This window comes from Glossina fuscipes, unplaced genomic scaffold, assembly GCF_014805625.2.
Source record: "Glossina fuscipes isolate IAEA_lab_2018 unplaced genomic scaffold, Yale_Gfus_2 1, whole genome shotgun sequence".
In the NCBI taxonomy this organism is placed as follows: domain Eukaryota; kingdom Metazoa; phylum Arthropoda; class Insecta; order Diptera; family Glossinidae; genus Glossina; species Glossina fuscipes.
In genome coordinates this window covers 25171351-25183987 of record NW_023998415.1, presented here as the reverse complement: position 1 = coordinate 25183987, position 12637 = coordinate 25171351, and the positions used below count along the sequence as shown (strand labels likewise).

Here is a 12637-nt window from a genome sequence, read left to right as displayed (position 1 = left end):
AATAATAATAATAATAATAATAATAATAATAATAATAATAATAATAATAATAGTAAGTAACTGTAACTTTGATTTGTAGCCTACACAGTCAGTGTTAATGTCAAGGTTAAAAGCTTTACAACATTCACTCGCACTCTTATTTAGTTCACATAATATTTGTTTTCTATCTTTTATCATTTTCGTCGCTATCATCATCGTCGTCATCATTATTATTGCTATTATGATTACTCTGGAATTCTTTTGTTATGCAAACATGTAAGCATTTCAATGAAAATCTATAAAGTTTTGTTTTATCGTAAAGTCTTCTTCTGTCTGTGATGCTGGCAATTAAACTGATGCATTGTTGTCTAATGCATAAATAATCAGTGCACTAACTGTGTTGACTGACGTCAAGGAAGGTATTATTTTCTTAGTTTTTCAAGAGAGTAGTCCGCATTAAAAAATATATACATATATATATACATATATATATATATATACATATAGTTTATATTATAGTTTGAGTATATTTTTCAATTAAAACGATAGCGAGATAATAATAATAATAAAAGAAACCAAACTGCATTTAATGACAAATTTTCAAAACATTTTTTATTAAGTATTGTCGAACAATAGCTTTCAAATTTCCAAGGTCCGCGTGTTCTTGAGGAAAACAAACACACAATCTGAACTATGTACACAATAAAATAAAGAACAAATTTCGGATAACCAACAACGACATTGAATTTAAAAATACAAATAAATAAATAAAAAAAAATTACTTTTTATCGCGTCCATAGTAACGCTCTTTAGTAAAGCTACAACAGATACTGTTCGCACTTGTTGTTCAGCTCGCTCTCATGTATTAGGCAAGCAACGCACGCTTCTACTAAAAATTCTGAAGGAGAATTAGTACCAATATTCAATGTTCATGCTATATAACCGTGATTAACGCAAGATGAGAGATTTGCGTCGATTCCCCGAAAGGACCCGACCGTTAGGTCTCATACAAAACAAGTGTTGGTATCAATCCGCAAATCATGGTCAAATATTTTGCAATTTCTACTTATTAGCTTTACGCGATTAATAACGCAACATGTATATGTCACTTGCACCCCCGTGTCGCTACTTTTTAAGAAGTATCGCAGCTATTCCGTTTGGTATTGCGAATACAAATTAGTTCGGTCCCATTTCTAGGAGAAATTGTAAGCAACGCTTTAGAGTCTAGTAGTGACTATTTCATGTGAAAGAACTCTAGTTACACGGTTGCATAGAAGCAGTTACGTCATAAGTAGTTCCTTGGAGTTTCGGATGGGTGTGGTGTTGTGCCAAAAAACACTATTTTGCTTGCAGCTTTACTTTTCCTGAACTTACTTTACTTTCACTGAATACGTTTCGATATTCAAAGCGCACTTAACCATGTTGTAAAGTAAACGAAACTTTAACATCGACGTTAAACTTGAACACCCTTGCCGGTCCTATTTAGGGAAGTATGTTATAGTTTGCTTTAACCAAATACTTGTTAAAACCAAAAAGACTCTTTCAATGAGTAGCTACCGACAATTGATGTAATGAGGATGAAGAAGAAGAGCAGTATGACAATAAATCCAAATATGAGAGGCGTCAGTATAAACGAGAACCTCGTTTAGAAAATATTTGCAATTGTAACCTGAAGCATCCTAACTTCTTCCTTGCTATCAGCAGATATTAATTTTTCCGATTAACACGAGCTTCAATAGATAACTTATTGTTTGCTTGAACGTTGCTTTCATTCTTCTAACGATACCTAGCGGTGGGCTGGTGATAACCTTCTTGCGAAATGGAATCTGAAAAAAAGGAGCGAACGGACCGGAATTTACACTCGTAACATGACCAAAGAGAAACGTTACGGATATTCGCATAAAGAGAGAATCAAGATATTCTTGATCAGTTGGATATTTCGTTCAATACAAACTCTGAGAAGTTTTGCTGCAAAACTAAATCTTCTTTCATCACATTTCTTTATCGGTTTGTCCATTCATTTTTTTGCGAACCTCTAAAATATTGGCCTATGATTGCTGTAAATTGTTTGTGTGATGAAAAACGCTTGATGCATTATAATTTTTTGAAGTTTGAGAACACGTGCGATTTTGTGTGTCAGGACGTTAAATGGGTCGGATGTTGTTTCGTTCAATCCGGCCACTGCGAGAATATATTTATGGCCTGGAATACTGTGTTAATAAAAAATGTTTTTATACCCATTACCGAAGGATGAGGGATATATTCATTTTGCAACGCCCGAAAGGATCCATCAGGAGAGCATCCACGAAGTAGATATACTCTTGAAATGATTTAAGTTTGTCCATCTGTCTGTCCGAGTCATGTCTGAGGAAGACAATCTCATAGAGATAAAAATGAAGTTGTTGACCTGCGATTTAAGCATGTCCGTCTGTTCATCTGCTCATTTCTCCGTCTGACCAACCGTGCAGTATCTGTGGTAAACATTCTCCAAATCGCAAATAAGAAAATATCGCCAACAAGATGCGAAAACAATCTGAAAACGGCCAAAACAGATCAAAGCACACATCTACAAAGTCCAAATGTCTACACAACTAAAACCGAGAGCAGATTTGCTTTCCGTTTCTCTTATTCGTTGCTCATAAAAAACAACAGCTACACGATACAAATTTCCGCAAAATTATTCTGTAAAAATAGAAATAATCACTTACGCCCACTCAATATGATGGGATATGAAAATTTATATTTTTATATTCCTTTTTTTTATGGGATAACACGGTGATGGGTATAAAAGATTCGATAGAATGGAATATAATTTCCTTAACTGTGTTTGTTGGCAACTTAAAACTAACTCACAGTAGACTTTGGATCACTATCAAATGCCCCGGGCCACGTAGTGTCGCAATTCAACAAATTCTTCTAATCATCGATTTGTCTTACATCATCGGCAAAGTCGATTTCGCCTTGAAGAGCGCATGTAGTCATTCTCTTTATGTTCACTGAAAGTAAAGGACCCGTTCTATGTCATAAATAATTTATCTCTTGCTATGATTTGATTAATTTCGGTTTTTCTTTTGTTTTCTTTGCAGTTCCTTTATATACATATATATATATATATATGTGTACATATAGATATTTTTTTGTTTTTAAGAGAGCCTCCTTGAATTTGTAACCAACGAAGAAGGAAAGAAAACTCAAAATTGAAAAAGAAAAAAAAACAGAAAAAAGTAAATAAATAAATAGAAAACTTCAACTCGAAAGAAATAGGAAAAGATAGCCGAAGATAATAGACGCCCAAACGTCTACAATTATTGCAAATGAAATGCAAGCAACATGACCAAAAAACAATCTGCGTGTAGGTGCACATTCGTATTCGCGGCTATGTAATTCTTACATATGGTATGTAAGACTGTTAAACACACATCACACATAAGCCACAAAACCAAAATTGCGACTATGTCAAGTATAATGGAGAGATAGTAAAAAGTAAAAACCACGTAATACGGATGGTGGACAGCGATATATTCTGTAAACATAAACACAAACACATACAAACACACATACACACATAAAGAGAGACAGGCACACACGTACGCATAACAAAAAAACTTAAATGCATTATGAAAAGTTTTCTTGATTCTGCAGAGCAACTAAGAATGTACTTAAGTTTCCTTCTTTTTCTTTTACTTATATATATATATATATATACATATGAATTTATTTTTTTTTTTTTTTTTTGGTTTTTTGTGGAACTTTTTAAAAATATCATCGCACAAGCATGTACAAATGGACGGAACATAAATGTTGTTGTACGCACATATTTGGCTAAACTCCAATTGAAAAAAGAAGAAAACAACAAAATTGCCTTCACTTCTAAATCTCTGATAAGCATTAGAATTGAAAAGAAAAAAACATAAAATGGGAAAAATGCTTCAAAAATATAGTTTTTGCAAAATAAAAAAAAACTTCGATTTGTTAAGAAGAACAAAAAAAAAAAAAGAAACAAAACAAAATAAGAATAAGAATTGAGAAGAACTGAGTTATATTCGATTTAGGCGGAATCCGTTAACATTCACCAAATACTTGTCACATATGGAGGAGGAATGCATTCGCTTCGCACACTTAGTGTATATATATTTTCCATATACGTTAAGTAATATCGTATATATATTATGGGTTTCCGTACAATATAAAAAATAGAAGTCGGACTGACTGTAGTTGTGTGAAAGCCTTTATCCGATTTTGCCGATTTTCGAAAGAGACGTAAGAAATTTGAGACTCAACTTTATGGTATAAAATGTAAAAAGGCAATAATTCTGAGGCCACGATTCAAGTGAAAACGATAAATGATCATGATATTGTGGCAATTGTGATCGAACTTAAAGATCAATTTAAATAAGTTTCAATAAGTGATCTGTCAAAAGGTGAGGTAAAGTTTTTAGCTCGTAACAACAATATCGAAAGACAGGAAGAGAGAGAGAGAGAAGAAAGAGATAAGCCAATCAATCTGATATTGAACTGACTTGGAGTCTTTGATGCATGTTGCTATCCGTTACCAACTTATGGTAAATTTAACACACCCGATGATACGATGAATATAATGAAAAGGAGAAAAGAACAACACAAAGCGCAAGAATAAACAAACCAAACAAAACATCATCAAATCGAATTTCAACCAGCATCGAAATCTATTTCGAGACCGATGATGCAAAGTTTAGCAAGTGTTGGAATAAAATGACATAACATTTTGAAATGACATATGAAATGAAGTGCTTTGCTCAGTGTATATACATATAACTCTTGTCTTGCATTTATTATTATTATTTTTTTTGTTTTTTTTTTTTGTTATTTTTGTGTTATTGTTTTTAGTTTCCATAATTTTCTGACGCGAAACAACAGCATGGAAACCCAAAACAATGACAGATTGTCAGTCATATCGTTTAATTGAGAGAAAACTATTAAATTCAATTAATTTTAAGTGCTACGCTTTACTGTAAAAGAAATATACATATATACATACATATATATATATATATATATATATATATATATATGTATGTGTTGGGTGTTTGCAAAAATGTTGATCACTTCTCCACTGAAGAAAGTCATTTATTTTGGAAATTTTTAGCAACATGGCGACCTCATGCCGACAGAGCTTATATTGGCTTAGGAGCGATCCCATCATCGACCCATTTTCGCACTTTTCCAACTTTGCGCACCCGCGCCCCATCCAAGCCATGCCGCAGCGATCTGAGCAAGTGGTAATGAGGAAACGACATGCGTGGCGAATATGCTGGATGTGACAGAACTTCCCGTCCGAGTGGCAACAGTATATCCTAGACATCTCTTGCAACAAGTGGTCAAAAAATGGCATTTTCAGTCAATTCGTCAAGTCGTCACTTTTCAACCACTACACCCAAAACCGAGTATACGGATATGATGAAGCAGCATCACCATAAGCTTCTGCACGTGTTTGCTGGGCAACAGATAAACAACGACAGAAATGAATTTAGGAGAGGAAGAATTTTGAGCGCCCTATGATTAGCGTCGGCGTACGCTGAATAAAGCAATAGTATTGAATAGAAACTGTTATTTTATTTTTGTAGAGGGAGATCAAAACCGTCGAATTCAACCGTTATGTACACTGGTAATTCCCAGTTCAAGTACAAGTTGCTGATCAAAATTTCTGCAAACACCTAATATTAGGATTTTCTCTCCTCTTCTCTTATTACTTGTTTCTTCCTGTTCGAGAGACCTTCAAGCATATTTAGCTTCCTAAAGAAGTAATGAAAAAGAGTTTCTCTTATCGAGTTTGCTAACGAACAACACAAAAACACTATTAAAAATTTGTTTATTCAAAAGAAAAAGAACAAAAAAAAAAAAAATCTGTAAAGAGAAAGAGACAAAAAATAAACACAGTAAAAATTGTTACATTTAATGATTACATAATCGTATCATTTATGTTTAAATGCGTAAAGGATAAGATAAGTTTCGCTCCCTCCCAAGTTCTGTTAACATCCAGGGATCGGTGCAAGCATAAATTATGTTTTCATTATACCACATGGCCTTCGTCTTGTCCTTCTATCGTTGTTGAGAAGAGATACATTCTTGATATTATTGTTATTTGCGTTAACTACCGAGAAAGAAACGCGATTTATTTCTCTCTCCTTCAGCAAACTATGGCTTTTTCCTCTCTGCAACCTTTTGTGTATGCAGCCTTTTTACACTATTGTTATGGTTTTACGAAATTATTTTTTTGGATTGTAATTATTGTTAATGAACGAAACAAGTTGCAATAATGAAAAAACAAGTCTTCCTTTTTTTGTTGCATTTCTTGCACTTTCTTTCTTCATTTTCTCATCAGTTGTGCCCAAAAGGCGAAACTAATTCGATCTTAACTGGCAGTTAGGTCATCCCGCACATTCTACGATACGTCTGCAAAACAAAATATGTTCTCTCCTGTCTTATAATGCGGTATTTAGTTGACATCTAGTGACGTCATCAGCAAAAAAATCTGAGATGAATCTGATGATGTATTAGAGAGTTTTACTAGGTCTTAGAAAGGCATGAGATATGCATTAAATGTTTTTCGCAACGAAAGCCGTCAACTTCATATTTTTGGCCACTTTTGAAGTGCCAACGTACAACTATCATTGACGAGTAGGAAATTAAGTGGTCTTTGAATGCCGGAAATGCATGGAACAAGATGATAAGTTTTTAAACGAAACTGTTGTGGCTAATGCGACACATTTTCATCTACTAGGATACGTGAGCAAATGTCGTATCCGGCGCTCGGATGGGCTCTTTTCCAGCTTCGGCACAGAAGTTAGAGTTTGATGCACAGGTTTTACGGTCATCTGTCTTAAAAGTGCTTTTCAGTGCTTCAACAGTTACTGTGAATGTATGTGTTGCTGAAAGATATTTACAAAACAAATTTTTCTTTTTGGCCCAGAATTGATGCAATGTTTGTAAGCGACGTTTTCTTTTCAGTGGGACGACGCCATCTGCCACACGCCCTTACTAGGTGGATAGCGTTTTTCTTTGTTTTCTTCTTCATTTTTAATTATTAAAAATTATTTAAGCCTCACTACCGGCAACTATGCAGCATACTTGACGCACGGTGCCCATATCGTTACTTTTGCATAACAACAGCAAAAAAAAAAAAAAAAAAAAAAAAAATTTAAATCCAAGAGAAGTTCAAATTACAACTTGATTTATTTTGATTTTTACGGTGTTAAGGGAAAATTGGGTGAAAGGCTAGAGAGACTGTAATAGGGAAAAAAAGAAGCAAAAAATTAGAGGATTTTTCTCTGCATTATTAGTGTGAATAAGAATAGAAGGAAACATTGCCAAAGGAGGGCATTTTTTTTTTTTTTTGTATTTTTTTCGTTTGCATGGTGCATACGCATATATTAACTTTGTTATCACATATGAAAAAGACCCCTGTTGCCATCGTGTCGTGGCAACAATATCGCTTTGTTTTTTTTGCTTTTTCATACCTTTGATTATCAACTGTATACAGTTATGAATCTTTAACTTTATTTATTCTTCTTTTCTTTTTATATAACGGTAAGGTTTCTTCTTTTTTTTGTTTTTGCCTTTTTTATTCTATTCCGTTTTCTAAGCATTTTAACCATCGTAATATGTGAAAAATAATGAGTTTCTTTTGTAGTGCAGAAGGATGTTAGTGTTGTGTTGTGCGCTCCAAATGTTGGAGTGTTGAAGCAAAGTGTGTAGGAGAGTTTAGTTACATTTTTTTTTTTTTTTTTTTTTTGTTTTTCATTTCTTCTAATCCCTAGTTAACTATTTCTATACGACATGGCGTCAGCTGGGTGCACCTACAAATGCTTCACTTTGTGGTTTACCTTTGTTTAATACACAAACACCATCGAGCCAACTCTCCAAGCCTAACAATCATCAACTGAAACACCCCAACGACCACCATCAACGTTAACACTATTTGTTCTTTTCAAGTCATTTTTAGTTAAAAAGTGTAACTGTTTTTAGCACAATTGCGGTTTAGAAGCGTTAGAAAAACCTAAAAATGTCGGTTGTGTTCTTTGTTCTCCTTTTTTCTTTCCCCTCTCTTTTTTTCCCCAAAAACGAACTAACTAAGCTACTGACAATAATAACAGCAGCAGCGGCAGCATCAGCAGCAACAACAGTAGCAGGAGCAGCAACATCAATGGTACTAGTATTAGTAACAGTAGTATTAGTAGTAGTTGTAGTTGTAGTTGTAGTAGTAATAGTAGTAGTAGTGGCAGCAAAGAGTTCGCCTGGCTCGTTGGCTGGCTTTTCATTTATTATTTTAGGTTATACTCGAAACGGAAGTAAGAAAGAGTTCTTTTTCTCTACTCCTTATCTCGGTCTCATTTTCCCGTTTTGTTTGGTTGTATCAAAGTTTATTCCTTCTCTTCATATAATGAAATAAAAATTTATACATTGTTGCAAAATGAAGGCATGCATCGCTTACGGTTTTCGACAAGCGTACAAAAAGGGTGAATAGAGCAACAGATTTTCGATTGTTGTTGCTATTTTAATAGGCTTTTCTTCTATTGTTCGTTGTTGTGAAATTCTCAACCTTAGCGTTCGTTATTCTTTTCTTGTTTTTTTCGTTCGTGGCAAAGGTTAAGGAACTTCAGCAAATCCTTTTCATATAAATTAAAATGTTAACCATATTATGTGCAAATGGTTGACGACGACGACCTTGACCAAATTTACCTTTCTATTTTCGTAAGTAAATTTTGTTAATTTACTGTTACATAGCCATGTAAACATCCAATAATATCTACTCGTCAAATATGTAGCATAAATCGTTTACGATATATGTTCAAAGTATGGGGATTGAAAATGTTTCCCCTTAGCACGTGTTTATATATATACATATAGTATAAAGACTATGCTTAATATCACGGATAAGACGTTCGAAAATTTGCTGGCAGCGAATGGTTTAATACAGTGATTCATTTAAAATTGTTATGGTGATCGATCTGCTTTGAAATTGACTTCATTCACAAAAATCGCTTGGATCGAGAATGGAGTTTTATCATGGTCATCATGAATTTCATTAACGAAGTTTTCTGTTCATTCGTTTCCCATTGAACACAGTTTTGAGAAAGAAACAAAATTAAAACAAGAAATTCGATCGGCTTAGTTCGTCTAAACAACGCTGGGCATAACGGAATCATGCGTTCACCTTAAATTAATAAAACTATTGCGCAACACTATGAATTTATATTTGCTAACGATCGACCCGAGAAAGTCTACTTTTTAATCATCTCGGAGTTTTTCCTTTTAACTCATTTTTATTCCCATTACCGAAGGATGGGAGTACAATTACTTTGTCATAATGTTCGGTACACCCAAAAGTAAGCTTTAGAAAGCGTGAAATGCTGAATCGATTAAGCCACGTCTGTCTGTCTGTGTTTGTGTATGTGCGTCGTGTGCGGTGTTGTGTCTTGAGCGCCAAAATGAAAATATCAGTTTCAAATTTGATAGAACCATTGCAAGTTTCCGCACGCGGCTTGGCATTGAAAATGAGTTAAATTGGTCAGATCACACATACGCCCCCGATTCTTTAAGCAAAAAGTTTTGGATTTTTCCTCCTTACTCACAAGTTATGAAAGATGCCAGGCTGAAATATTTTACTCAAAAAAATCGGCCATGCCCACACAAAGTTCCAAGTGATTAAGTTTTCTTCCTTTTTCACTTTTTTAAACTTTTATGCCAAGAAATGCGTTAATTCCAAATATCCATCGATGTGGGTATCAAATATAAATACTTGGCGAGTAGAAGGCGACAAGATAAGCATGTTATTCTCACATTAATTAGGGTTACATCCTGATCTGGTGGATTAAATTTTTCTTAGTAATACCTTTAGAACTCAAAGGTGAAGATAAATTTTCTCCCATTCATTTTTTTTTTTTTTTGGGAACGCAAATAAAAGGATGGGGTGCTGTCTTTAGCGCCTTTGGTGTGCGAGATTCGACTTTAGCCGAATATAACTTCTTTATTTGCTCCTTTTTGTTGTTGCTTGCATTTACGAAGAAGTATCCTCAAAATAAACTAATGCAACCTTTTCAATAACGTAGACTGACGTTGCAAAAAAAAAAAAAAAAAAAAAAAAAATTCACAGGCGCACTAGAAAGCATTCGAATGATTAAAACTTTTGCTTTTGTAGAAAAATGTCCGTCTGTCCGTGTGTGAAATGTCTGTTGTAAACACTCTTCTGGTCGCAAAAGTGAAGCCACTGATTTCAAATTCGGCGGGTTGGTATTGAAAATGGGTCGAAAGGCACGCCCACAGTAACACGTCAACTGAGAACAGCTCCGCATTTAAAAAGAAAGAAAACGTTTATTCATTCCTCACTACTCATAAATTAGAGCCGGTTAATATACAAAAATTTGAACCGCTCTCTCCGTTAACGAAAAACAAGATATCGCCTCTACAAATTTGCAAAAGAATTTGAATGTGACGCAAACTTTTCCAGGCCTTCACACGCCTATTCGACAAGAACTTTTATTTTGAAAATAGAAAAAATCAGCGCCGCCCACTCCATATTATAGACCATAAAAATATAGTTCCTATACTTTTTTTGTCTTCTTGTGGGATAACGGTGATGGGTACAAAAGATTCGATCGCGACCGGATATACTGTTCTGAATTGTTTTTTTTTTTTTTTTTTTTGAACGCTTCCAGCGCACATGCAAACAATTTAAAGGCCACTGATGCTCACCGCTTAGGAAAAAGAAACTTTAATTTCCTCCCCTTTGTCTTCATTTTTTTTTTTTTTTTGCTTTTCTCTTTTCCCTTCATCTTTATTTATTTATTATGATTTTATTGTGAATTTATATAATTCTCCCAAGTTGCGTCGAATATTAATCTTCTATCAAACTTCACATTTCGTTGTTCTTCCTTGTTTATGATGGGCAGGAAAAATTAGTCAAAACTTATTAAATGAAGATTTGGTTTTGTACTTCTCTTTCTCTTTCTCTCTCTCTGTCTCTCTGTCTCTTTCTGTCGCTCTTTCTCTTATCAGCGCGTAAACACTTAAAACTAATGAAAATTCTCTGTTTGAATTAAAAATCAGAAAAATGAAAAGTTTATGGCAGTTTTGTACTGTTTTTGAATAGAAAGGATGTAAAAATAAATTCATTATGACAGGTGTCAATATGTTAACATTTTGTTGTTGTCTTGTTGTAGTTTGTTATAAAATTCTGGTTAACCTCCCCGAAGAGATTTGATTTTTACCAATATGCACACACACATAACGGATTATATATCCACACCAACCAGACTTCATTTCCTTTGCGGTGGTTTGCCAGACTTAGGGGGTATGGGAAATATGCGAAAATCTTCTAAAAGAAAGAAATAAAGAATCGTAGTTCACGAATAATGGCATATAGATTGAGTTTTTAAACCCTTGTTTGTTATTGAAGTTACTTTTTTTCCCCCTACTTTTTTTTTTTTTTTTGTAACATCATTGCTAGTGAAACGCTTAAGCGAAGACAGTGTACTTAATTTTGCATTCCATTTGCAACGTGCAAAAATATATTTCCAACAATTGACAAATTACTGGTCAGTACAATGATGTTTCTCGATCCCTTCAACGATTGCTGAAATCCTATTGACTTTTGAGTGAACCTTGATTGATGCGTTTTATGGCCATTTCAATATATAAAATTTTCTTGATATTCCCCTCGCTTGAGTTTATAGTTGGCACTTACATGGCATTTGTGCCTATCAGCTTTTAACCCCACTCGGAAATATAAATGAAGGACTTCATAATGTGTCTACGGTTCTTAACGACATAAAATTTTAAAATGCCTTAGACATGTCCGCCAGCTTTGCAGTGCACTTAATGTACGTCCACATTTGTTCCAATTACATTTCATTTTATATTTCATTTCTATCTAGTTCTTAAGATCAATAAATATCGATGCCACTGTCAGCACAGCTTGTAGTCTTGTCGAAAACGGTATTAGCAGACGTGACAATGATTTCCGAACGATGAGTGTTGAGGTTAAGGCCAAATAACGCCAATGACAGACCAAACAATTATAAAGAAGAAGAAGAATTATTCAATTATTCACTTGAACTTCTTCTAGGTATGATGGAAACGATTTCAAGCCAACGCTCATGATATAAAAACTTAAAAAGCTTCGATACGTAAACGAGTGAACGAAATAATCACAAGCCGATGCTGTTTGAATAGTAATTAGATATATGTTTGAACTTGGGGCCCCCCTCTCCGCATTGCAAGCGAGAAAACAATAGGTCAGGAGACGCTGTTAGAAACCTGATATCTAGATACTGTCCATTGCTTAGCTTAGCTCAGTCTTAGCTCTTGATTCTTGAGCTGCGTTAAAAAAGGAGAAAGAGCAGGGTGGGGGGGAGGACGAATTTCACAGTTCAGTTCGTACCTGAAACTTATTTCGATATTTAAATTGCCTTCGATGATGAGGAGGACGAGGAGGGAAAGGAGTATATGAGCCTCCCGATATGTCCCAAAAATGGGAAAAATTTATAACCAACGATAAAATTTCTAGCTGCTGTTAACTAATGAATACTTTAAAAAAATAATTAATAAAAAAAAAAAAAAAAAAAAAAAAAAAAAAATAAATGAAAAGTAAAAAAGTTTAAAAACCAAATTCTTTTAGATT

The 12637-nt window shown here is 34.2% G+C and overlaps 1 protein-coding gene across 9 annotated transcripts in view; it reads right to left on the bottom strand.

Moving 5' to 3' along the window:
- LOC119631442 (cyclin-dependent kinase 14) overlaps positions 1–12637 on the bottom strand; it is a 262242-nt gene that overhangs the window by 210489 nt on the left and 39116 nt on the right. The window lies entirely within an intron of this gene.